General features: G+C 38.0%; 1 long non-coding RNA gene across 1 annotated transcript in view; it reads right to left on the reverse strand.

The window, feature by feature from the left end:
- The window catches only part of LOC139129767 (uncharacterized), a 462,294-nt gene that overhangs the window by 274,824 nt on the left and 161,179 nt on the right, over positions 1 to 26,291 (reverse strand). The gene's annotated exons all lie outside the window — the stretch shown is intronic.

A 26,291-nucleotide genomic window follows, 5' to 3' on the forward strand; every position in this document is an offset into this window, starting at 1 on the left:
ACAGTCCCATAGTAGTCCAATAGAATGTGACACCTGTCCTACGAGACTGTCCCATAGTAGTCCAATAGGAACATTAGACATGTCCTATTAGACAGTCCTATGGTAGTCTAATAATAATATGTCCTATTAGACAGTCCTATGGTAATCCAATTTGAACATTATAACGTTTCCTTGAACTCAGCCTGTACATGTGTAGACATTGTTATTGTTGAGGAATGAATTCTGGTCTGGACTAGAATTAAAATGTAAACAATAACATTTGCATTTAACACATACAGACGCTAAGAAGACAAGCTATATAGTGGGTGTTTCAATGTTCATTAGGGAGCAAAGAAGAACTTGCAATGGATATACTTTTGAACAAAGAAACTTTATTTCTATAATCAGAAAAATATTATACAAAGCTGTGTGTAACAATTATCTAATTAAACTATTATGGCTGAGACTACAGAAGCATATCCACATAGAAATTAAGGTCTGCCTTCATGAAATTTTTGAGTTGCAGCTTTATATGGCTGGCTCTTGTTTTAGGTTATAAGTTAATTTGATGCTGCTATGTAATGTATCCAAAAGTTACACAAAACATTTAATTTTCAGTATCATAATTTTAATAATTCAAAAGCCAAATGAGCTCTATCAGCATATAAAGAATTCAGGTTTCATGATGGCAATACATGAGTAGAAATCGTTGAGATATCAACTTCCTGTTTGTTATGTAACAGGGGGTCCAACCCCGTTGTTCCATTGCTCCTTTGTCTAACATAATATCAATGCATTTTGACCATATGTATCCAATCACTAACTACATTACTACCTTGGCTTTAAACTTCACTCCTGTTTATATTCTTTGTGTGGACTGAAATGCCTAGTCAACAAGCTAGAAGTCACACAATGGGTATACACTGGATCATGAGCAGGCAAGTAGACAAAGGACTATTGTAAACCTGGCTATTTCCGTAACTATTCAGTCTTCAAAAGGAAAACACTGACATATAATAATCTGTCCTACCTAACTTTGCTGTACTACAGTGATATAAAAGCTGTAAAACACCCGGTTATGCTGCCACACAGTCCTTTTTCAGAGCTACAACTGACCCCTTTTGTCTGTTCTGCAGCGGCCATCTTGTTTTGATGATGCTAGCCCATAATGCACTGCAGCCACCCAAATGCATTCTGGGCTTAGGTTTTCCAATAGGACAGTCTAATAGGACTTTAAAAAGGTGTACAAAATATGTCTTGATCAGACATAGCTAAGATAATGAGGTGATATTGATTCTCATTTATGAATTTGAAGTGCTGGTAGTTGTAATAGTCTTCAGTCTGTGGAAACTCAATGATATTGTAACTACTTATATGTATGCATGAGCCAGCATGTAAACTTGATTGCTGGGCCTATTTATTGATTTATTTTATTGATTTAAGTGTTTGTTATTTATTTATGTATTTTGCTTGTTTGTATATTTTTTTTCATTTAATTCTAGAAATAGCAAAATGCAATATTTTACAAACCAAGTTTCCTTCAGTACCAGTCCAAAGATTAATTGCAAATTAATTTGCAAAATATTTTGCTCTCTGAGAATGGTAAGAATAATTTTGTCAGAGCAATAGCAAAAGCTAATGATTCTGACAGAATTGAATAAATCCTATTTGAATGTCATTTACAAAAGGATTTTCCTGTAGGACATTCAGGAATTGTTCCCATAGGACAAGAATGGTCCCACATAGTTCCTATTGGAATTTCATTTACAATGGGATTGTCCAATAGGACTTAAAATCATCATTCCTATAGGACCAGCCTGGTCCTACACCGTTCCTGTGGTACTCCTATTGGACCACGGTCAATCCCACTTGGGTCCTATAGGACTTTTTCGTAAGGGTTTAGTGACTTTATTCCAGTACCTACAATAGTAATGAATATTGCTAAAGATAACAAACCAATTTTACCATATTCGTGAATAGGGTCTGCGCCGGTCACGGCTGCTGCCTTAGGAATCCGAGTCGTGTCATTGTGAGGTGACTCTCCGGGCTCGTCCTGCCACTTCACAGGATCCGCCTCCTCCCCTCCTTCCATCTCGTGTACAGCACTTTCTCGAACTTCCGTGTTTATATCACCATTCACCCCGAAGGACATAGATTCTGTTGCGTATTGCAATTCATTATTATAACCTGAGATTGCCGGGCCCGAAAGAATGACCATTTCAGACGGTAAGAGAAGTAAATTTGGTGAGACTGCCATATCAAGTTTGACACCAGTATTCATTATTGTGTCTTGATATCGCCGATAACTGATTACTTTGTCGGTATTACGAATTTCATCTTCGAGGAGAACGCCGAATTCTTTTCGGACTTGCTCTGCACTGCCAGTATCGCCCACTATGGTACTGCGAATATTTGCTTGTGCGCCGAGTATACAATATACGTAGGCTTCAAGACTTTCATTGAGGCGGGCGAGACCGGCCTTTGTTAGTCCCGAGTCTCCCTTCAGAGGAATGAAACTATTATATTGTCCCTCCGATCCATCATTTCGAAAGAAATAGTAGTGTGGCCTGTCTTTGGCGGGCAGTACATGTTTTTTCTTTCCAAAATGGTATGTGTATAGAAAACGCCTCCGTCGGAGGAGAGGAAAAAGTCCCGACCGTTGTATATCGCTTTTGGCTGTCTAACGGGCCCACGATTAGTGTAATATTCATATCCATAACCAAGCCCTTATTTGACCTTTTCGATAACGAAAGTCGGACTTCGTTGGACTTATATTTCCAAATTCTGTACAGAGAAGTTCATATTGGACGAGATTGTACGGATTGTCGCCCGCTTTGAAGATCCCCCCAGCATCGTCTGGAAGTGCAACGCTCATTTCATGAAGAATACGACGTATTGTAAAATATACATGGAAACGGCAGAATGATCGTATTTGTGGTGGATATTTCTTATCGACGAGATGGGCGAATGATATACCACAACCAGTAGTGCTGCACCATACGGCGAAATTTAATTGCTGGTCCCAGTATTTCATGTTTGGACCGCCCAGCCAGACATTACTTTCTTTCGCTGATCGATGAGTGATTACGTTATCTTTAAATATATCCCGTGGATGAAAAGTAAATTTATCTGTCGGCGTTACATATATTTCTAAGTCCATGAGAATAGGTTTTATTCCCCCGTCCGTTTGGAAGGGGGGGTATCAGAATGCTGTACTGTCGGTACGCTCGTCTTATTCATTGAAAAGCAACTGGGAATAGGTCTGTACTCATTATTATTTGTGTTTCTATATACAGATATAATTAAATGGAGGAGAATTTTCCATACTTCGGAATCATACTAACATTCCAGACTATGTTAATACTTTATTTCGGATTCAGGTTTAAACGAATTTTTTATTTTTTACTAAGAATAGATAACATACTGCAAACAATGGAGAATTTAATAAAGTCATCGGCAAATACAACTGTGGCACTACCAACCGCAGCGTCGGACAATAATCGATCCATAATAGAGACTAACGTGAAAAAATACTCTGTGTCATCGCAAGTGGTCAAAGTAAGTTATTTTTGGTAAGGAGATTTCAGTTGTTGACGTAGAAAAATGGAAAGATGAAATGGTGGATAAAGCCTTCAAAATGTACGAAGCGAAATACAGTTCTCTTATAAGTGATACCATCACTCAAAGTTTCATAGATCTAGGAGCCCGTGCAATAAGTCAGGTAGTTCCAATCGATGATCGAGATAACTATGCCACTGATCTTAAAAAGGATTTTATTCTAAACAGTGAAATAAAACGATTATCAGGACGGATAGGGTACACGTGGGGCCCCCTGATTGCTCTAATTTCCACCGGTTTAATTACGGGTAAACATTTAAATTTTAAAAAAATCGGGCTTAATATAGTACCTGAAATAAATGGATTCAACTTCGCAAACGGTTCCTACTCAGCAAACGCTTCCGCCAGGGACTCCGTCAGAAGCTCCGCCGACGGAGCCCACACCGCAAACGACTCCGTCAGGGACGACCTTCCCTACGCCACAGCGCAACATAGAGAAAGTGACGTTACCGCCGAAGCATCCAGGGAGAGTTGCTGCGGGCAAGAAATTAGCGGAATGGAACAGGAAAAACAAGGAGAAGAAACTAAAAGCAATGGAGGGGGAGGGGGATAGCGATGCGGTAGCGACTGAAGCAGACCTACCGCCTACAATGAAAGAACAGTGTGATAATAATTCACGCTGGTATAATAAATGTTATCTTGTTTTAGGAATTGTGGGAGTTTCATTGACTGCATTAGGGCTATATTGGGGGCGTGCTCGGCATACCCCTGCTCGTCCGATCGAGTCCAGATCGGAAAGATCCTCCCCAAAATAAGAAAGCGGAAAAAACAGAGCCAGTAGCGGCTCCGGGGGCCAGCTCCTCTACATTGTATGAGATGATTAACTCCCCATATTTTTATTTTTATTTTTTATTTTATATACTAGTCAGCAATCATGGATATTAAAACAGTTGTAAACACAATGTACGATGGTATTGTAATCGCAGGACTTGCGATGGGATATCTTATGATCTCCAGCAAATTTCTGAAAATAGAGGTTGGCGATCCAAGTCGACCAAATTTAACTCGCTTGGCAAAATTAGGCGGTGCGACTGCTGCCGCGGTTGCGACCAAAGATCTCCTTGAACAGAAAAATATTATTCCTGCAGAACCTTATACTTTGTAATGGGCACCTTCGGAATAATAATAATAATAATATTCATCGAACACTTATACTTAGTAATATATACATATAACGTACAACGATGATCATTTGGATTGAAACGAAACAGGCAAACCAGTTACTATGTATTTTAACCCTTGCATTGACATATCAAAGTTTACGAAGATAAGACTGCTCGAGTGTTCACTCTTTAACTCATGGTATAACATAACGAGGAGAAATAGCATATTAAAATATCAAGAAGGTGGACAACCGAAGAAGTCTATAACAATACGTCCAGGTAACTACAATATCAATACACTCAACAAAGCCATCGGGTTGAAGCAAAAAATTAATTTTGAAGAACATATGCCGACAAACCGCGTTCTTCTAACTTTGGCTAAAGATGTTAGAGTATTTTTAATGCCACAGGTAACTTCGCTAACCTCGTCGGCTTTTCAGAAAAAATGAGGACAACCCCGTGGAAAAAAAGTACTATGAGTCCAGGTCAAGCAGATTTCTTAACAGTTACTAAATACATAGTTCATTCAGATGTCGTTGATGTTACTGGAAATTATGTTTCATTTGGCTCTGGCGAATACATACAGGGGAAAGTATCGGACCGTTTACAAATACTTCCCATTCGGGAAACAAAACGAATAAGTGAAAAGGTCACCTATGATTTTAAAAACGGCTCAATTTCCGTGCCACTGAGAAGGGGGGGAGACTGGATGGATTCAATGCGTATTTGGATAACAGATCAGGATGGAAAGGAAGTCGATTTCAATAACTGGCCCATCACCTTTTGTATTGAATTATTGTAGCCGTTCCAAAGCCGGAACGGTTCCGAAGCGTTCCGAGGGGGTCTACGGAAGATAAACCATCCCACGACCAATCCTCCAGCAATATAAATCATTTCATATTTCTTTTGCTCTTGACTTGGCTGATAATAATCTGAGAATTGAACTGGACTTGACGTAGAGTTGCTTTGCGCCGCTTCTGCTTCTTCCAGGATTTCTTCATCTGTATCTCTTAATTCTGCCGCAGCATGTGCATCCTTTGCTTGATTTTCTCTTTCCCAGTCAGCCTGTAGTAATCTTTTTTCTGACCAGACGTTGCGATCATGTTCAAATTTTTCTAATGCTTTATCATGTCGGACTTTTTCTTCAATAAGAGCGTCACCATTACCAGAAAGCTTTTGTCCGATAATATTTCCTCCTGTGAATGCCGTTGCATTTAATACAGCACCGAGAACTGTCATTCCTATAGCTGAAGCCATGATTGTGTATATTACAAGGTATTATTTTAATTTTCACTGTATATAGGTTAATTATGTCTGGTCCAGGTCTAGGTGCAATTCGTGTACAAAATCTTGAGCTTGAAGATTTAAGTGATGTTAAAGTTAACAATAATACTAAGATAGCTACTAATCATAATAAGGATTACGTCCTTCGTTATAAGGACCGCGAGAAATATTTCGTTTTAGCTACTGCCGCGGTACAAAGTCACGAGCATGCTGTAGAATTTTCCGAACTTAAAGACATTGATGAGTCCATAATAGACGCCACAAAGGCTTCAAATGACCCTACTCCTTTTGCTCTGACGTGGGATGGGGATAGTCAGAAATTCATGCCTTATAATGTACCACGTAACATCTTAGATATATTGGATAGTGAAATTGTAGGTGGGGTTGATGAACCACCAGGAACTCCGAATGTGATTTATTTTGATAGCAATGTAAACAAATATAAATTGTCCGATTTTCGTCTTTATCTTAAGCCTAATAATCCATACATTACACTACTCGGTATACCGGTTCACCTTAAAATTAGTCCTCTTAATACAATAATGAAGGCAGATAATACACTGCGAAGGTGGATAAACGAGGGGGAGAATTATTGTTCATATACAGCTAGCAGGGTTCCAGTAAGATTATTTTGGGACACCACTTTAAAGAAACTGGGTCTGAAAAGTGTGGGGGAGGAGGTGGCTGAATTAAATTTACAGACAGCCAATCAACAGATGACTGATAATATGAAAGTAATTGAGCATGGTACAGTTGTTATCAAATGTATAAAATTAGGTACAGGAGATGAGTTTGATGATTTAGTTGGAAATATTGCTTTAAAAACAGATTCAAGAACGAGTTGCACTATTTTCATAACTATTGATAAAGATCGAAAAGATTTAGATATTTTTACTCATACCGTTCCGACAGGGGAAGAAAGTAGTTCCGACAACATTTCATTTGTTAAAAAAGATACAACTACTTACACTTTAGATATCAGTACCATTTATCTAAAACGTCTCATATTGTTTGAAGTAATGGTCTTCCGACATATTTTAAGTTCGGAGGAAAATTCTAAAATTTTATCTATAGGGTGAACAAGTTCGTACCGATAGGAACTAGAGTCGTTCAGAAAAAATTCCACAGAAAATTTTCTGAAAACTGTAGAATGACAGACATTGAACATGACATCACAAGTTACTAAGCAACTTAAGTCCGGTATTGCGAAAGCGGTATTGCGAAAGTCCCTACCGGAAAGTTCCTGCCTGAAAACGTCCCGATAGGGGTATTGCGCAACATCCCTATGGTTCCGGTAGGGACTAAAATCTCGTTCCGATAGGCGTAGGAAAAACACATAGAAAACAAGTATATACTTACCTCCAGAAGACGAGAATCAGCACTGGAACGGGCACTGGAACCTTAAGGAGCTGTACAGAGCTGCAGCACAGTCGGAATCTATCTAACAAATGATCCGATAATGTTGTTCCGACAGATGTACTGATAGTGAGTCATAGCTAGTGTATTGCGCAAGTTCCATTTGGAATGTGAATGACTCAGCAGGGAATTTCCCCGCTTAGTTCAGGACAATGCACTACTGCGCAAGCTGCTGCGCGTGAGTTCGTATATAGGTCAGGGTCATACTTTAGTTACATGGATGGTTAAATTTTCCTTCGCTTCATGTAGATAAATGAATAAAATGGGGTGTAAAATTCTTACTTCATCCCAGTTGCCCACGTTTTCTTTACTACTTGTCTTCACGAGTGAAAGACGACACTGTAGACATTCGTTGTACCCACGGGATACACAGCTCACGCTATTGTAATAAGCTGTACAGGTGTTCGTGAAAGGTGTTTGTTTGGATTTTTTCTTGAGGGTGGGTAATTGCAAATTTTATCTAACATGTATACGTCCACAGGATGCAGCGAACGGGTAGGCGGGCGCTCATTTACTTTTTTTGATTTGAGAGAATGGGGAATTTCATTCAGTGAAGGCGTAGAAATATCGAAATGTCACCCTTTCTCCCAGCAGCTAGTAAGTGTGTGGTAGTTTCTAGGGTCAATATTTTTTATCGGTATAGCAAATATAGATTTATCAATGAGAGAGGGCGACTGACTGACAAATATTTGCCACTTATCACAATATACACCGTGTACGTTCTACTTTATCGAGTCATATCTCTGCATCACCAGTGTGCTGACACGTTATCAGTACGGATACTGGGATACGGAGGAATTTAAATACCTGCATCCAGTTTGCTGTTTGTGTGCGATAGCTCCCAGCCAAATCAGTCCACAGGCGATCGCATTATCAAAATCAAGGTTTCGTGAGGCAGTTTGTATACACAACAAGGCACTGCTCTGCTGGAATGCAACCGACCACTAGAGTACTCGATGATTCATAACGTGCTGTACCCGCCAAGTGTGTCATCGAATTAGGTCCTAATTGCAACGCCGCTTGAAACAAATCATATGAGACAGTTATCATTGTTCATCAACCATTAGAGCCTAATCAACCTGTGTTCACAATAATTTTTTTAAAGTTTCTATGTAATGGTTAGGTCAACATGCATCTGAATATGCATTAGGCGCTATAATTGAATTTCATTGTTTGCCATCCGCACGCTGGTAGGTTTTCAGAGAAAATTAAGAAAACAAACACAATGCTAACACTATTACAAATAAACATATTCTTTTTCCAAAAGAAACCAAATGGAAAATGAGTTTATGTTAATATACTCGTGTTTTTTATCTGTGTTTGCTTGTGGTATTTTTGCCTGGCTGGCTGGTAGGTTTTTCAAAAATCAAAGGACGGCAAACAAATTATTTTTTTACATGGCCTTATGATAAATTCGAAAATCTTGCTTATTATTCTATTTGTCCTTTATTTCCATCTACTAATTAATCTGGATTCAGAATTTTTAAACGAATTTTTAAATAGTTTCTCAAAACCAATTATTCATAGATGTGTCATGAATAAAAGAGCTGTAACGTACATACACGAGCGCGCATGCACACACACACACATAACACACTGACACTCTCACACTGCTGGGTCACTGCATTTTGAGAGAGATAGTGGGAGGGACAGAGCGGGGACTCTTCAACAGAAAAAAAAAATCCATATGTCTCAGGTCAAAGCCTTAAAGAAAGGTAAACAAAATGAGAGACGGGGAGCCAGAAGAGTCACCTTGGAACAGAAACGGACACATAGTGATAATACGGTGTACCAGGCGAAATGTTCCATAGTGCCAAGTCGGATTCTACTGGCAGCGAGGACATATGATAGAACTACCATTGGCGAATACTTGTAACCGTTTTAGGACAAAAACCTCAATAGGCTATGAATACGTGTTACGTGCATGATCGTGCGCTTCCGTAATGTTACCCCTGCCGGTAATATTGCACTTTGGAAAAAACAACAACAAACAAACAAAAAAAACCGTAATAAGGTTAACTCGTCATAACGACGGCGCAAATTCAATTTTTACTCGATTGACAGAGTCAAGGTCATCACTAGGTTTGACTGTGACATTGTTTATCAGGTCAATAATATGGATACAGTAGTGTTGTCCTGGGTACTACCATGTTCGTAGCAACATAAAATTTCGCAAAAAGGCTTCGACGTGAAATGAATTACTCGTAGCACTAAAGGGCTGCTTTCTCGAACTGCTCCACTCTATTTCACATCCTGACACATGTATACATGGCATCGTGTACACTGAGGTACGAAGGAAGAGAACAGTAGCAAATGATAAAGATGCACTGCTCCATAATTCTGGAGAGCGCTCTTTACAATCCAGTTACCCACAGTACCGCGTTCAAACCAGCAAAAGTGTCATATTTTAATTGTATAATTAAAAGGCCTGTGCTGGCGCCAGATTGTTTCATCAGATTATTCACATGCTAGATTACAATTTCAATGTAAATTTCAAAAGGCTATACACTTCCATAACCCTCTTACATAATAGACTTTTACAATTATTCATTTAACCCTCTACATTTCACAGCTCATTTTTGAAGCTCAAGGTAATATGAGGTTTTCACTTGCCTATGTTTTGTGACAAACAGAAATGTTTTTTATTTGTTTTTTGTTTTGTTTTGTTTTTTCGCAAAAGCGAATGATATTACAGGGATGGCAGCCATTTTAAATTCAATATATCTGTAATTATTGGGTTACTGTATTTATATTTCTTGTACTTAACACTTGCGCCGTGACCCCAATTTTTATTCTTGATTTTGAAAGACATGGTTGAAGGTTTGCTTGACGAAAGTTTCAACAGAAGTTTAGTCGTTCATTTTCAAGACGCAAATTTCTTGAATGGAATATTTGTGATAAGCTCTATCATGATTGCTGTATACATGCATGATTTAGAATTGATTGCTTGAACTCTCGTGGACTGTTTTTCAAGATTTTATCCCGTGACACTACAGTTTGGGAATTCCGTCAGCCGTTTCTAATTCACACATTTTCTACTGATAATAAGCGTCAACCTAATAAACATGTTGTAGTCACAAGTGCATAAACCCGTTATCAGACCGAAAATCTGTTCAGGTCATCAGTGCGTATGCGCACGTCATCAGATCGGATATACTGAGATAAAGCAGGAGACAAACACCTGCATTCTGTCTGCAGCTTGGCTTGGTTTAATACCTGATTCCCGCCAAGCCTATAGGTGTGGCATTGACATTAGCAAAGTAACTTTGAAAGATAACGCCAACGTGATTGACACTCGCGTTTACCGACAAGAAACATGCCCCAGCACGACGTCGATTTCAAAGAGGGGTCCCCCCCCACACCAAGCGACAGGGACACACTCCTCTTCGATAGCAACATACTCGTACGGAGATGATACATGAGAGCTAGCCTCGCATAAAACCCCGACAGGTGACCCCTTCCATGGCATTGCCGTCTCTTGCGAAGAATCAAGTGTACTGTCACAGTGTTTCCATATTGCTTTGTGATTGCATTGGCGCATTCAGATAGGCTGCGTTCACAAATAAAAATTGGGGGCGGGGGCTGGAGGAACCGCGATTGAAATCATATTTTTTAGATCCCCCTCAATACCCTAAAAAAATTTCAAATCCCCGCTCTCTATGATCAAAATTATTCAAGTGACTAAAACACACAATTAGCTCGGGTATCACGGACACATTTCAAAGCCACCGACTCGTCCATTTATAACAGTAAACCAGCACGGGGCAGCCGCTGTCTGGACTGATAACTGTACGTTTGTTTTTTGGTCGCTGCCAGAATTTGCGCCGCCATTGTCTGTCTCGAAGAGGTCCCTCAAGTTAGAATGTTAAAAAAGAAAAGAACATGAGTCTAGGATAATTGAGTGAAGAAGTACTCCATAATGTTTGTGAAGCCTGCTCCACATACTGAGTTGCATTTTGATGCGTGTAGTACAAAGATGATAGTGGAGGGGCCCACCGTGCACCCCCGCCACATCCCTACTACATGAGTATATGGGTATTTCTTTGTTCTTTAGGACCTTCTGAACAAGAAAAAAGATGTTAACATTGGATATTTTGGATGCACTACCTATCTGGACTGGTTTTTGATTTGCATGTACCGTAAAAAATGGCGAAAAATGGGTAGGGGTAGGGGGTACTATATCCTCCCCTACATTGAGTAAACTAGCATGAAATAGCTCAAACCATACATTTTTGGAAAGCTCAGATTCTCTTTTTTATGAGGAACACCAATTTTAGCAAAATTATTTGTGTACAGAGAATAGGACGACTTTAAAATGAATTTTTTTGACAATTTTGAAATTTTTACCCAAAATACCATGTAACAATGGTGATTTACTTTTTATTAAGGAAAATTTTGACAGCTTTCTGTGTTTGATTTATTCATTCCCACATATTAAACAAGAAAAAAGTGTTAACATTAGATATTTAACTATACACTACTTCTCTGGAGTCAATTTTGAATTGCGTGTATCTGAATGGGGTGTGTAAAAGCTAGGGGTAGCGGTACAACATTCTTTCCTTAATGAAGTAAACTGGCTTGAAATGCCATATACCTTATAGTTTTAGAAAGCTTAGATACTGCTCTTTCTAAAATGCATAAGGTTTTAGTAAAAAAATAAGACGTCATAGAATTGGATAACTTTAAATCGATTTTTTCTGGTAATTCAGTATTTTTAACCGGAAGAAAATACGATAACTATTGTTTCCTCCTTATGAAGCAAATCAAACAGATTTATGGATGTAACAGCCCACGGACTATGACACGTACATTCACAAGGTTCTCGAATAGACAATCAAAGTAAAACTTAAGTTGCCGACGCGGTAATAGTTGAAAAAAGCAGCATGAAATTGGAGAATGGGTTTCAATAACAAAGTGTGTCATTAGTTAAACTCGTCATGGAAAAGAGGATCTGTGTGAGTATAGGATAAACTTTCATGAAAAGACTTAAGAATAAAAAGTGAAATATGTTGATTAGTGTCACAAGATTTATTTCTGTTGGTAGTACCTGTATTTTAGCCGTTTCTCTGGCAGTATCTATATTTTAGCAGTGCGATTTCTTCTACTCAAGTTCAACGCGTGCACGCATCCAAATACACCATCATCATATTCTATTCTAATCTGCATTACCTCCCTACAAAGTACTGTACACTTCAGTGTACAGTTCAGCTCACTATGTCTATCGTTAAAGTCAATATATTCACAAAATTCCATATTCAATGATTCATTTTGACTTTTTAAGGTATTATTATTCCCGTGACTAAAAACGCTCATGTTACGTTTGTGGCACAACTGCTGCACTGAGCAGTATCTTTGGAGTTGTCTGTTTTGAAAACATACACACGTGCACATGATACATTAATGAGCTATCATTCATTTCATGTAACCTAACGACTTTCTGGTGAACCGCTATCTTTGGAGCATGAAAGTGAAAAAAACATCTTTTTTGACGTCCACGGTTGGTGTCACTCCGGCGCGACTTGAACTGAGGGACCATAGCAAAATCGTTCCCCGTAGGCATCCGGCCCGACAACAAACTAACGTTCTGGGTGATTCCGTAGTTTACATAAATTTAACATGAATTAATGATACATGCATAATGAATTTGAAAAGCTGTACAATTTGCTAAGCTCTGTGATTTGGCTGTAGAGACAATCGGAGCTTGGCGTACCGTTTGGCTTCCTGCATGCAGACATGGCTTCGACCTCCAGAAAAGACCCACCCCAATTTGCAAGGACAATTATAAATACAGCACGGCAAGGGAGTCGCGAACGCTCAATTTGGACCAAAATAACGTGATCGATGCATAAACTTTCAAACATGAAATGGACTTAAGAAAATTCATGATCATTGGTTCTGACAAACGGACACACGGCAGTGTTTGATTTTTATTTCTGCACCTTAACTGTCAACAACCTGATCTCTTCAGAAGAACACACTTGTAGCATTGAGGTACTAGAGAGTATACACAGTGAGGCCTGTTCAGGGTTGTGCCGACGACTCGTTTATGTTCAATGACGTTTTAACTTTTATGCGTACGGGGACTTTGAAACTATCTTAACTTGATTCTTGAGAGTTATACCTTCGTTTATGTGATTTGATTAACTCTAGCAGAAAACTATCATGACTACAAAGAGGCATGAGTACTTTGCTTACCCTGGTAAATGAAACGGACCTAATCATTGTCAGAATTGGAAAATTTCATTCACACGGTCAAGAATGAAAGTCACCAACAAGATCAAGTAACATGGTCAATCACTCAGATATGACAGCTTGCAAACAATGAAATTTCTTACCTGCTCCTCAAGTGAACGACTTTGATTCCAAATACCACCGCTCAAACTGTATTGCTTCTGTTCTGGTCGGTCCAAAATTAGAGATCACAGACGTATTCAAGGGCACCGAGAGATCAGCTGCCCGAGATCAGTGATGATGACGTGCCGAGTGCAAAGTTGACTCACATGATGTAGGGCTACACCATTCTTTACTACACAGAGAGGGTTCATAATCACCATATCGATTATGATGTGACCATGGGTGTTTATGACATACGCATTTATAAGTTATATCTTTATCACTTCATTTACATAAAAATCTAGGGCGTACATTAGGTATGGACCATTTGCTATTGGGAGGGTTCCAGGAGGACTTTTCGGGTCAAAAAATTCCACCCAGTTGCTTACTAAAAAATAGGACCAATGTCCCTGAAGCTACTATATTTTTATGCAAACCTAAGTATTTCTTGAATGTATGAAATTATCTCACTAAAGTCATCCTAGGGACCTGTATACCAATATTAAAGCCATTTGACCAGCAGTTTTGAAAAAGCAAGCGACCTGACAGTCGACAGAGGTACGTGTTATGTTGAGAATAACTTTTTGTGACACAAAGGTTGATATCTTTGATAGCTCATTTCAGGAAAGCCTGGCCAAAATGGCAAATTTAGCTGCAAAAATACAAAATTGAACATTTTAATATATTACATTAATATAAACGCTAGGAACCTGTATACCAAATATCAAAGCTATCAGATGAGTAACTTTTGAGAAACAAAGATTTTGACCAAAAACGGCAAAAATTCACTCAATAAAACAAAATTGAAGATTTTCAGCTGTCTGAACAGAGGTTATGAAGAAGATTTTTTACCAAAACCGCCTTTTTGTGCTAATATCAATTTTAAGATTGGTGAAGATTTTTACAACACCACATTGAGTAAGGTCTCTTAGAACAATGCACTGCCATGAAGCACATGCTGTTATAATATCATTAATATTTTTACTCGTATTTTCCTTTTGTTTAAGATGTACCTACTTATTTTTCAATTGTGATACTTTAAGTAGTTTATTTATTTGATGTATTTCTGCTGCACATTGTATTTGTTACTCAATAAAACATTCTAAAATACTGAACTGAGATTGACAACATTGCCAGCACTGGGTTGAGCACATAACCTATGACTGGATTTTAGTAGACTGAGTCTTCATCGACTTCTTTTGCAATCACTTTTCCCTAATCTCTAGACTTCCTTCCATTTTCTTTTCAACTTTACAGCTATTTGAAGAAGATGCTGTATACCTTAAATTACATCTTTGTCCTGCTGTACAATAGTCTCTCCTAATGTGCTTTCGTTACACCATGTAAAGGAAAACATCAGAACAAAAGAAAGAAGAAATATTCAACTTTTGGTATATGTGTGTCAATGATTAAAAAGTTCTGAAAATTGGCAAAATTAAGACGGCACTTATGAATCAATTTTCCTCACATGCCAGAATATAGAATTGTGAACCCACATGTACAAATTTTTTTGTTTATACTCACATTCATTATTTTACAGTGAACACAACCATACACATACATTTCTTTGATATTTCAAATCTCGTTCACTTTTCTCAAGTAATGCATAGAAATATTGCATCCATATATTAGTACTTAAGGTAGAACGCACCTCGGGGACAGACATTCGGACTCTCAAACTTTTACAATTCTCTTCTGATATACCACATGTGGGGGTTCATTTTACAGCTCTTAGTGAAATAAACCTTTTCAATGGCTTAGTTTTTGAAATTCGAAAATTTTTATTTTTCTCCATAGAGTTAACACAGGGATGGCGGCCATTTTGAATTTCTAATATCGGTAAATCTTTGGTAATTTGTTTCTCTAGTACCAAAATTTGCATTGTGACCCCCTATTTTTATTCTTGATTTTTATAAAGAATGATGGACAGATTCCTTGAGGAAAGTTAGAGCAAAAGTTTAAGTCTTTCACTTTTGAGGTGCATACTACCTTAATATAAATATCAGGGCAAAATAAATTTCTGGAAAAGTACATGTTAAATATTCAACAATATCGATATTACACATAGATTATGTAACAGGATCAATAATCAGGTACTATTTCAGATAGATAATTTCCAGGTCGTAACAATACACATGTGGTAATCTTGAACCTTTATTTATTTTTGGTACGAGTTGCTGGTCCACAGTTTCAATTATTTCTATGATTTTGAGTCCTCTAGGTACACATACACAAGATAATTTGCTGTATTATAGGTTTCTTTAAATTTATTAGATCATTTATGACTTTATAATGCTTGACAATCCTTTTACATCCAAATTTGTGCAGAGACTACATCAACTCAGCCTAATATGAATACAATAGGTTAGCAAGAAGTGGTGCACAGTTTATGCCTATCAAATGCCTATACTTTGCCTCAATATTATACCAGCTAATTTGATAGAATTATTTCTCCATTAAAAATGCAGCATCTTGATTACTTCCAAAACAATGTATTTGGTTTTCTGGCATTCATGTTGTCGTTTAATATTATAGCTTGCACAACTTTAGAAAAACAAAATACTTTGAACTAATTAACTATGCAAAATTTATCATTTAGTAGTCCACTGCTCATAATTTAGTGCATCCTCTCTTGCTCTGTAAATGAGCAAAAATGAGCAAAAATAAGTCAAAATATTACTTCAAATATTAATTTCTGCTGAACTATGCAACCAAGAACCCCCAAAACCTAGATCTAGTTTCCACCCTAAAGATTCTGTGTACCTAATTTCATGACATTTGATGAATGAGTTTGAGAGATACCGACGATACAAATCCATAACACACAGACAGACAGACAGACAGACACACACACATATTACAGACACACATACACATACAGACTAACGAATGCCAACTTATGACATAGGCCCACTTAGGTTGACTTCGCCCAACGCGTGGGCCAAAAACTCTATAATGTACCTTTTTTTTAAAAAACTGCTTCATTGTTTATCTACGAGCCTAGTAGTTCATTGGTAAGAAGCGAAAGCATTGTTGTCAAAAAATTTATATAGCATTGTTTTTTATCAGAAAAGTGATAACTCTGTTATTTAGCGAGACTTAAGATTTTTAAACCTACAGCAGACTTCTTTCACAGTCTGTTTTTTGTTAGAATCAACGCCCTTATTTTAACGCGCGTGATTGCCTTTCTGTAATAATCCTCAAAATAAGCTTGCCTTCTTCACCACTCCAATTACAGGACCTACTTGAGTCTGTTGAAGGAAAGAAATGAAGTGCAAACCCTTAGTTTAATTGTTTTTGAGTGACAGCTATGTAACAAACATATTTATATATGAACCCGGGTTCGGAAACAAGATAAAATATCGATGACAAAATAATGCAATTGAAAAATAAAAACGACATATGTAGAAGTGATAATGCTTAAAATCAAGTATCGAAGCAAATGGATTATTCTGGAGGTAGCGGCATAATTGTCTTAATGAACTTGTTCGAAATATTACTCATACAAAGCTCAGTACTTTCAAAGGGCAGAGATCGTATTGTAAAATGCTTTAATCGCTTTTTTAATATAAACCTTAATTCAGAGAAGGAGACGAACAGCAATTACTATGACAACGCTTATGCAAATGGTGTCATCAAACTGACAGACTCGCACAGATCACCGACCCTGACACACTAGAGGAGCCGAGCTCTAGTTTATGAGAATATACAGAGATGACCAAGGAAATTATCTGCGAGCAAATTAAACGAAAGTTTGTTTCTGTGGCAAGAAACCTCTTATATCAAATGAAGTCATCGTTTGCATCCTGAAAAAAAATTGTGCCGTGCTTAATTCCTTATTAGAGTGAACATACTTCACCAGTAAAGCTAATGAAACCAATAAGCACCTACGCGAACGGTGAACATTTGCTTATTTGCTGTGAAACAATGCGCCGATTACAAGAAATAATACACTTTAATAAGGGGCCCAAGCCTGGTTTGATTTTCCCTTTTTCTTTTCCCTTCGCGCTCTATTTCTCCGTCTTCTTTGACAAGTTAAGAGGCTGACATCCAAAATAAAATATGCGTCTTTTGACTCTTTTGACAGACCACTCTGTTGTTAGGGGCACAAGCCACTATTGGGTTGGGCCCCTATTGTTTTAACAGGAGTTCAGCTTTCTTCTTTAATTTATACTTCTTCCGTAAATTCTTTGCCCACCTAGATCTCAAAATCCGTTGCACGCAACCATTTCAAACTCGCAGGGCTAAACGAGTCCTATGAGTACTCGAACACCCGGGCCTACAAATTTTGATTGGTCACGTGACATGGCGGCCATACTGGATTTTTCTAAAACATAAAAATGGTTTCTCCTGATGACCTAGGGGTCTAGTAACATATATGTTTATACAGCAAGCATTGTCTTAGAACTCTAAAAATTGCATTATGCGAACAAAATTATAGGAAGATCTATAGAAATAAGTAAAACTATCCTTGCAGATAATTTGACCACAAAGCTTTCAAAAACGCGGGACGAGATTGATACGATTTTGTCCTCCTAATTTAAATTGAGCAAAGACGGCAGAAGAAATCGAAAAAAATTCTGTTGTATTTCACCAACGATAAAAGGAGGAGGATAGAAGTAATTTAAACGAATAAATAATTTGATTGCAGCGAGCGGATAAATAATAATAACACGGCCTTCGATATCGAAGGCCAATATCCTGCGTTACCCTTACATGATGCTGTTCATTTATGTCACCGGAATCGCTGCTGTCACTGACACCTCTGTCGTGGACTGATGGAAGGGAGTCACGTTAGACTGTGTAAACATACAGCATCAACTTTACTGTCAGTGGTGTAACAAGCCTCATGTTCTTCCAACAGTCAACTTTGTCTAGAAAGAATTTGAGTAGACGGGTTGATGCATTCTATAGGTCACAGATTGCCCAACTATCCAAGATTATGATCATATTAATGTTGCTGATTTGTTTTTTCAGTAATCAAAAACTCTTTACTTCAAAGATGGAAATCCCAAACCATGGATTTCCTTATTCGCTTCATGAAAATTTCGGGTGTTGCAAAATTCAAACAGTCCGTCTTGCAGGGTCAGTCCCCGCTACGCCTGTACAATTAAAGATAATCAATTCGCGTAAACACACGCTTGTAATTGCTTCCTAATTAACTGATACAGCTTATGAATAATTGACAATAGATAATTAGCCAAACGATGTGCCAAGGATTTGACAAATTGGCATGGGCTGGGGACTCAGGCACAGGTGGGCGTCTGAACTCCATTTATATGCTATAAAACTTACTGATTAGTTGTTTTGTTGACCTTTATCGAATACGTAAAGTTGGCAACAATGTGTTTCATCAAAGCTAACAGTATACTCTTCACGTTTATATCCATTAGTCCTGTTTCGAAATGAACTACGATTAATGTCCTAAACACATGTAATGGCCACAGCTATTGGTGTTTGCGGTCCAATAAGGTCCGTTTACAGCCCACAGATTGGCTGCTCCTTTTCTCTTAGGTTTCATTACCATGTGATTTTCATCTCACGGCAGTGTGATGTGTTGCCTGGTGTCCCTCTATCACCCTCGTTCTGTAGTGTTCGCTCCCTCGCAATGTAGTGTCCCATGTACTTCCTGGATACCGCTGTGGTAACCAGTTATTAAGTGTTTGCACCAGACACGTGGCCACAACATACAAAGACAAAGACAGAAGGCTTAGTTCATCTGAAAAAACATTCACGTGTTCACAAAAAAAAAAAAAAAAAAAAAAACAAAACAAAACAAACGCGCGTCTATTTGGTTCCGAATACTTGCTTGAGACGATTCAGTTTTTAGGTGATATTTTGACGGTCGCTGGTGAAAAGTAAAGTCTCTTCTATTGTAAATTTTTTGTAAACGTACAAACATTCTGAACACTGTCGAACATATCGACTGTTCACCAATAGGGCTTGTGAACCATATAACGCGTAACGGACTGTTTTCAATTTCTAAGCAAAGTGAAAGTTTAAGCTATTTTGAAAACTAACTGCAAAATTCTTTAATTTTGTTTACCTACATATCGCTCCATCACTGAATATAATAAAACCTTAGTATACCTACTTTCGCAGTTCCTTAAGTTATGGTCATTACTTTTAGTAATCTTCCTTATTAGGGAGGCTAGTATTGGGACACTGAAGTCGTTTTTTGTTTGCACATAAATTCATATTAATATCAATATTAAAAAGAAAGTGGTCAGTCAAAAGAGTCAGAAGACGCATATGTTATTTTTGATGTCAGCCTCTTGTCAAAGAAGACAGGGAAGAAGAGCGGGAAGAAGAAGAGGGCTGAAATTCTACAAAAAGGGGAAATCCAACCAGGCTTTTGTTCCTCACTAAAGTTTCCTATTTTTAGAATTGGCGCATTGTTTCAAAGAAAATAGCCAAATATTTACGTTCGCGTGGTTGCTCAGCGCACAGTCTCTCAGTGTTTTCATTTGCTTCACTGGTGAGGCATGTTCACTTGAATAAGACTACTACGTATGGCATAATGTTTTTTCAAGATGAAGCGATAACTTCAATTAATGTAAGTGGTTTCTTGTCACGGAATCGATTTTCGTTTAATTAGCCCGCAAATAATTTCCTGGGTCACCTCTGTATGTTCTTCTCAACATAAGTACGGTTCATCTAATGTTTTAAGGTCAGTGATCTGTGAGAGTCTGTCAGTTTGATGATAACATTTGCAGTGTCGTCGTAGACATTGTGCATATACGTGTACACGCGTTTTTCTCTTGTTCATTCGTCATCGTTCAAGCTAACAATTCATCCGTACAGAGGTTCTAATTGGCAAACGGATCAAATGAATGCGCTGACAAATATGCGGTTTGGAGGAAATATGGTTATTTTAACAGTAAAAAAGGATGTGAAAAAGGCTGTTGTTGGTTTAAGAACTGTAAGAGTCACTAAATGACAGAGCTATCACTTATCTGATTATAACAAAGCTATATCAATGTTTCGATACATTGTTACCACTTTTAACCAATGAACCACTAGGCTCGTTGATACAGAATGAAGCAGTTTCAAAAATAGGGATATGGTTTAAAGCATTGGGATGGTATCGTAGGTTTTTCATATTCTGCATTCTGTCGGGCGTTTCGTACAAAGACATTTAAACTCAAGCTAAACGTGACATTCTAGATGATAATAATATGTGGTCTTTTGAGTGAAACACAGATGAGCAAACATGGTAAGGGACGGTCATATGTTCTTTCATGAATACATTCATGAAAACTTGGATATACACCTATTACATGATTTAATATAAATTTCGCAGGTTCCGCGTTTTTCTCTGGGCGATAACCTTGTTAATAAGGTAGCGACTCGGGTTCATTGACACTTATTTTCAATCCTGTGGTCACACACCCGACATGTGGTACTTTTTTTATCTGCTCGGTCACCGAAGAGTTCAGAAAATTTGTTAGTTTTTCAAAAACAGTGCGCATACGGTTGTTTAACTCAAAAACACGTGTTTTTTTAGTTTTTTTTTAATCAAAAAAGTGTAAGTACAAATCTCCAATCAGCCTTGCTGATCTGTTTACGGCAATCGACGGCTGGGTATACTGGGCAAAAATACAGTGTCGCGGATTTTCGAAATTCGCTTTTGTTTTCGCACAATAAGCCTTCAAAGTGTCAACTTGACGATTTTTGCATAAATTATCGGCCTTTGTTCACGTTTGTCAGGATATCTTCACTTCCAGGCCTTTTATCGGAAATCTGAGACACTGTCTTTCAAATGTATTTATTCACTATCCACAGGTGAAAAATCAGGCTTTCTGTCTAAGGCGCCGCTGACTTATACTTATTTGAATAATGTACGCACTGCCAAAAACGGAACTGAGAAAATCCACGATTTGTGTTCGACCTATGCGTCACACATTGTGGCCAAGGAGTCAGACTCGCGCACTATTTTCTGCGAATTTTATCACACCAGGACTAAGTTGAAATATTTAGCGTCAGTTTTGTGAATTTAGAACACGTTTGGGATTGCAGATCGAGTGAAAATAGAGAGAAATTATACACTGAACTGGCAAATGCTTAGTGCCACCAGTAGGTGGTATTTGCACAACAAACACTGAGGGGTAATTAGCGACTCAATACATTTTTCGAACGTTTAACTAGCATATTAACTGTATACTGTTGTCTCAACGGTTACAATCTGGTTACCAGAGTTCACAGTCAAGATGACAACGTCGAAACTTGTGTAAAAAAGTCTATCCGATCGAGACCTGTGTGCTGTCGTCGCGCTATTGGCATTCACTTAATTCTTGACTCAAGTTGTCTACTTCCTGTCTCGCGATCGGCAATTTATGCATGTTCGTTGTGAAAATGATTGTCAAGTTCATGTTAGCGCCGAGCCTGTGCGAAAGGGACGTCAGTTGCTAGTTTCTCTTCCTCAAAATGAGACGAACACATGTAACTCTTGACAACATAAAATGTCTGTTGTATTTTCTTATCTAGCTTTTGCACCACGCTTCAAACTTGTCGCCCTTCGTTACCACGGGAGAGATTGACTCGTGTTATTTTTCAAACTGTATTTATATATGTTCTTGTACCGATTTTATCAAACTAATAATCACGCAGTAGCGTAGAACAGTGCAGGCTATCATCGACAGCGTGTTCCGAGAGACAGCAGAGTATCAATTTGTCTACAGTGGAGTCATTCGACTTGCGCAATACCAGCGCACACATAATTATTTCGGAGATTTTTTCTTTTATCAAACTTTTGATGACTGACCTCATATAGCAAAAATTGCTAGTTTCGGCACTTCTAGAAGTTGAGCCGGGTTTGTTTCACGTTCATTGTTGTGGAGTCTGCGATTAATAGATAAGGTCAGACAACACGTACACGAGAATCATTTGTAAACTCTCGCAATCCACGTTTGACGTAATTTAATTTTTGGGTTATATTTAAAGAAAGAAAAGGCATGAAATAAAAAAAATATTTGCATTTCGTTTTGAAAAATTAGCAGATCGGTGAACTTGCTCTTGTGAATCTGCATAATGTGTGTATGAACTCATGCACTCGCTTGGGAAACTCCATGACATAAATGTCGCTTGTTGTCGGGTACGGTGCTGCGCGAGGTTTCTGTAATCGGCAGAACGAAAAGGCTGCACGATAGAAAGATGAAACGTCGAGTTTAAAACTATAAAAGAACACCGTGTCGATACTATTACCAAGCATGTACAGCAAGAGAGAGAGAAATTAAAGCTGCAAGCAGCGTTGGCGGGGCCCAAGCGGATAACATGGTTGAAAGATCTTGCACTAATGATATTATGTGCAAAATTTGATCTTGGAAAAGTATGATTTTGAACATCATCTCATAGTTACTGTACGTGTCAGTGGGAATTGCACGTAAAATCCAATATGGCGGCCAAATATGAAGGATGTAGCACTTGTGGTTACTGAGTTATGGAAATATACTCATATTTAAGGGCAAAGGTCATCGAGGTCACGTGACATTTTGTCAAAAAAATTGTAATGCTAAGTTATCCCTATATACCAAAAATCAGACCTCTAGCTCTATTGGCTGGCTCAGAATTAGATATGCGCATAATTAATGAGGTACAGGATGTGGTGTCATAAGGTCTCCCATCATACCAAATATGAAGGCTGTAGCACTTGTGGTTACTGAGTTATGGACATATACGTATATTCAAGGTCAAAGGTCATCGAGGTCACGTGATATTATGTCAAAAAAATTGTATTGCTAAGTTATCCATATATACCAAAATTCAGACCTCTAGCTCCATTGGCTGGCTCAGAATTAGATATGCGCATAATTAATGAGGTACAGGATGTGGTGTCATAAGGTCTCCCATCATACCAAATATGAAGGCTGTAGCACTTGTGGTTACTGAGTAATGGACATATACGTATATTCAAGGTCAAAGGTCATCGAGGTCACGTGACATTTTGTCAAAAAATTGTATTGCTAAGTTATCCCTATATACCAAAAATCAGACCTCTAGCTCTATTGGCTGGCTCAGAATTAGATATGCGCATAATTAATGTGGTACATAATGTGGTGTCATAAGGTCTCCCATCATACCAAATATGAAGGGTGTAGCACTTGTGGTTACTAAGTTATGGACATATACGTATATTCAAGGTCAATGGTCATCGAGGTCACGTGATATTTTGTCAAAAAAATTGTATTGCTAAGTTATCCCTATATATCAAAAATCAGACCTCTAGCTCTATTGGCTGGCTCAGAATTAGATATGCACATAATTAATGAGGTACAGGATGTGGTGTCATAAGGTCTCCCATCATACCAAATATGAAGGCTGTAGCACTTGTGGTTACTGAGTTATTGACATATACGTATATTCAAGGTCAAAGGTCATTGAGGTCACGTGATATTTTGTCAAAAAAATTGTATTGCTAAGTTATGCCTATATACCAAAAATCAGACCTCTAGCTCTATTGGCTTGCCCAGAATTAGATATGTGCATATTTAATGAGGTACCGGATATGGCACCATAAGGTCTGCCATCATACCAAATATGAAGGGTGTAGCACTTGTGGTTACTTAGTTATGGACATATACGTATATTTAAGGTCAAAGGTCATTGAGGTCACATGACAATTTGTCAAAAAAATTGTATTGCTAAGTTATCCCTATATACCAAAAATCAGACCTCTAGCTCTATTGGCTGGCTGAGAATTAGATATGCGCATAATTAATGAGGTACAGGATGTGGTGTCATAAGGTCTCCCATCATACCAAATATGAAGGCTGTAGCACTTGTGGTTACTGAGTTATGGACATATACGTATATTCAAGGTCAAAGGTCATCGAGGTCACGTGACATTTTGTCAAAAAAATTTTATTGCTAAGTTATGCCTATATACCAAAAATCAGACCTCTAGCTCTATTGGCTGGCTCAGAATTAGATATGTGCATATTTAATGAGGTACCGGATATGGCACCATAAGGTCTCCCATCCTACCAAATATGAAGGATGAAGCACTTGTGGTTCCTAAGTTATGGAGTTATATGTATATTTGAGGTCAAAGGCCATCGAAGTCATGTGATATTTTGTCAAAAAAATTGTATTGCTAAGTTATCCCTATATACCAAAAATCAGACCTCTTGCTCTATTGGCTGGCTGAGAATTAGATATGCGCATAATTGATGAGGTACATAATGTGGTGTCATAAGGTCTCCCATCATACCAAATATGAAGGGTGTAGCACTTGTGGTTACTGAGTTATTGACATATACGTATATTCAAGGTCAATGGTCATCGAGGTCACGTGATATTTTGTCAAAAAAATTGTATTGCTAAGTTATCCCTATATACCAAAAATCAGACCTCTAGCTCTATTGGCTGGCTCAGAATTAGATATGCACATAATTAATGAGGTACAGGATGTGGTGTCATAAGGTCTCCCATCATACCAAATATGAAGGGTGTAGCACTTGTGGTTACTGAGTTATGGACATATACGTATATTCAAGGTCAAAGGTCATTGAGGTCACGTGATATTTTGTCAAAAAAATTGTATTGCTAAGTTATCCTTATATACCAAAACAGACCTCTAGCTCTATTGGCTGGCTCAGAATTAGATATGCGCATAATTAATGAGGTACAGGATGTGGTGTCATAAGGTCTCCCATCATACCAAATATGAAGGCTGTAGCACTTGTGGTTACTGAGTTATGGACATATACGTATATTCAAGGTCAAAGGTCATCGAGGTCACGTGATATTATGTCAAAAATTGTATTGCTAAGTTATCCATATATACCAAAAATCAGACCTCTAGCTCCATTGGCTGGCTCAGAATTAGATATGCGCATAATTAATGAGGTACAGGATGTGGTGTCATAAGGTCTCCCATCATACCAAATATGAAGGCTGTAGCACTTGTGGTTACTGAGTAATGGACATATACGTATATTCAAGGTCAAAGGTCATCGAGGTCACGTGACATTTTGTCAAAAAAATTGTATTGCTAAGTTATCCCTATATACCAAAAATCAGACCTCTAGCTCTATTGGCTGGCTCAGAATTAGATATGCGCATAATTAATGTGGTACAGGATGTGGTGTCATAAGGTCTCCCATCATACCAAATATGAAGGCTGTAGCACTTGTGGTTACTGAGTTATGGACATATATGTATATTCAAGGTCAAAGGTCATCGAGGTCACGTGACATTTTGTCAAAAAATTGTATTGCTAAGTTATCCCTATATACCAAAAATCAGACCTCTAGCTCTATGGCTTGCCCAGAACTAGATATGTGCATATTTAATGAGGTAGCAGATATGGCACCGTAAGGTCTGGCAGCATACCAAATATGAAGGGTGTAGCACTTGTGGTTACTTAGTTATGGACATATATGTATATTTAAGGTCAAAGGTCATTGAGGTCACATGACGATTTGTCAAAAAATTTTATTGCTAAGTTATGCCTATATACCAAAAATCAGACCTCTAGCTCTATTGGCTTGCCCAGAATTAGATATGTGCATATTTAATGAGGTACCGTATATGGCACCATAAGGTCTCCCATCCTAC

This window comes from Ptychodera flava, chromosome 3 (assembly GCF_041260155.1).
Source record: "Ptychodera flava strain L36383 chromosome 3, AS_Pfla_20210202, whole genome shotgun sequence".
NCBI lineage: Eukaryota > Metazoa > Hemichordata > Enteropneusta > Ptychoderidae > Ptychodera > Ptychodera flava.